The following is a 2,904-nucleotide window of genomic DNA, read 5'->3' as shown; positions in this document are numbered from 1 at the left end:
TGTAGGAAGGCTCTCCTCCCTGCAGGACTTTGTAAATTGCTGGAAATAAAGGATTATATTATTTCGTACCATTCCTCTGTGGCTCTGTGAATATCTGTTGAGTTTTTATTAGTCCACTTCGATTCATTTATTCAATTATTACCTGGTCTTGCTCTAAAGCCCTAACCACACCAAAGTATATAATATTCAGTGGTGGGAAAAAGTACTCAAATGTTTTATTTAAGTTAGTGATGGGAGAGATTAATTGACAAACACATTGGTATTGGTGGATTCTAGTTGTATTTTGATTAATCGGCATCGGTCTAATTAATCAATTGTCGGTTGTCTTTACACTATGCTTTACAGATAAACAAGTAACAGCTTGAACAGATTTACAAGCTCAAAATATTAAATATTAGGTATTAAAGGTATATTCAGTGATTTCACTTAATTCAAATATCACTTATTTTTTTGTTTTGTTGTGATAATCCTCTCTACTATAGAGTGTGCTGACCATATAAGGAGTTCCTCCCTGTCCCCAGTTAACCCCTGGGGGTCAAAAAACCTTAGGTTTCGTTTTTGTCTCTGTATCCTGATTGGATGAAAGGCTTAGGTCCCAGCCAAAAACGAAACCTATTTTTGAGTGAAATCACTGAATATACCTTTAAAGTTAAATCTGACTTCACTAAGCCTGCAGTGCAGATACCCACATGTATTTTCTCAGAATGGACAAGATTATTATAACCTTTGAAGGAGATCATATCGACATCGGCAATATCGGTTATCTGCCATAACAGCAATTAATTATAGCAGCAATTATTATCGATATCGGCCAAAAATGTCTCATCGGACCACACCCCTAATTGAAGTATCAATACTGCAATGTTGAAATACTCCGTTACAAGTAAAAGTCCAGAATACAAAATGTACAAAATGTAAGTATTGGCATCAAAATGTACTTAAAGTACCAAAAGTAAAAGTATGCATTGTGCAGAATGTCCCATTTCAAGTTTTTAAATTTCCCCCTCTCTCCTGGCAACAGTGCCAGGTGGTTGAAAATACATCAGTTTTGAGTTGTTTTTTTTTTTGTTTTTTTTTAAGATATTTTTTTGCGGCTTACGCCTTTTATTGATTTTTGAAGGGACAGACAGTAGGCTGACAGGAAACGGGAGAGAGATGGGGGGATGACATGCAGTAAAGGCCGTGTCGGGTCCGGGAGTCGAACCCGCGGCACACTGCGACTGGATCACCAGTCCGGTGCCCAGACCGTTACGCTACGGCCTGGGCCATGAGTTTTGATACTAATTGCAAATACTGGGTCACAAAATGTATCACAATACAAACACAAAATACTGCTCTGAGAATGAATTTGAGATACAAATATGTATTTGGAAAATACATATTTGTATTTTCCAATATAATATAATGACATGCATGATACAAGTAGAGTGTTGTTCATGGTGTTTGGAGGAGGCAGCCAAAATGTTTACCACTGTGTGTGAGAGCACAGGGTAGACAAGAACTATGGCATGAGACAGTTGAGACTCAATGCACAAACCTACACAGAGCTGCCTCGAGTCTACGCCATACTTCACGACACCAGGATAGATATACTGACCATGATACTGACACCTGCATACTGAACAGTCTAACAGGATATTTACCATGCAGGGCAGGCTACTGACACCAGGAGACTGACCAGGATACTGACAGCAGGATACTGATTAGGATACTCTCTCACTCACTCTCACTCTCACTCTCTCTCTCTCACACACACACACACACACACACACACACACACACACACAGCCTAGTTACTGTAGAACCAACCACCAGTCCAATAGTTGCAAGCTCATGTAGTAAAAAAATAAACACCCCCCCACGTGCACACATGCACACACACATGCGCGCTGCGTTCATGTGTAGTGTGTGTTGCTACATGCTAGGATAATGTTACTATTATTGATTGATTGATTGATTGATTGATTGAAAATTGTATTAACAGTTACAGTACAGTTCAACGAAAGTACAGGTCAATACAAAATCTGCTAAGAGGATGAAACCAGAAGAAGCACTAAGATTTGTTTACATAAGGGTCCACCATTTTCAATTCATCAGAGATAGCCTATTGATTGCTACTACATTAGTTAATGACTTGACCACTGACCAAGTGTTGTGCCACCATTTCCACTCACGGCTCACCTATATTTCCACACAATTCCTGGAGATAATTATTTCCATCACATCAGCCAGCCCAGTTCCTTATAACTAAACTCTATGGCCAGTTCCCTGTTATTATTGTCATAGGAGGCCTTTGCTATGTTTCACCAGTTTCAATTGAAACGGGCCTCCACCTTCCAAGCTCCAACTGACGTCACTGACCGCCAGGAGTTCCGCACCCATGACAGTTATAAGAAGTATTCGCCTCTGGTCCTAGTTATTGTTTATACGTGGTTTTGGTCTCGTCTAATCTAGTTTTACACACACACACACACACACACACACACACTGTACAGCATTATTTTTGCAATGTCTTATCAAGGGTAACTCAGGACAGAAACATATTATTGCCCACAACAATAATTATTACAGGAATGACAGACTTTCATTTAGCTTGTATTTCCTGAAGATGCAGGATTCCATATAGCTTTTTATTAATACAATTCAATTAAGTGAATAAAAATATATATACAATGTTTTGATCTCCGTGATACATCTGAGAAATAACATAAACTGTAGGGAAATAGGATGGATGTACACATCGTAATGATAAGTGCATTGTTACAGAATTGCTAAAGGGCTTGATAATTGATATACTTTATTGCGCACTTCTACCCGCTGTAAAATATCAGATCGACAAGCTCACAACGTGACACAATGTGGCATGTTGTGAGCTTGCAGATCTGCTATTTTCAGTGTGTGACA

The 2,904-nt window shown here is 39.0% G+C and overlaps 1 protein-coding gene across 1 annotated transcript in view; it reads left to right on the top strand.

The window, feature by feature from the left end:
- slc41a1 (solute carrier family 41 member 1) overlaps positions 1-71 on the top strand; it is a 31,388-nt gene extending 31,317 nt beyond the window's left edge. The window contains 1 exon segment of the mRNA XM_083771838.1: positions 1-71. This exon segment is cut by the window's left edge and continues 4,449 nt beyond it. The gene's annotated coding sequence lies outside the window, so the exon portion shown is untranslated.
- The last annotated feature ends 2,833 nt before the right edge of the window (positions 72-2,904 follow it).

The sequence above is a fragment of the Protomyctophum parallelum genome (assembly GCF_964188405.1).
Source record: "Protomyctophum parallelum genome assembly, chromosome: 8".
Classification (NCBI taxonomy): Eukaryota; Metazoa; Chordata; class Actinopteri; order Myctophiformes; family Myctophidae; genus Protomyctophum; species Protomyctophum parallelum.
The sequence above is the reverse complement of the archived record's forward strand: the minus strand, read 5'-3'. Positions and strand labels throughout refer to the sequence as shown.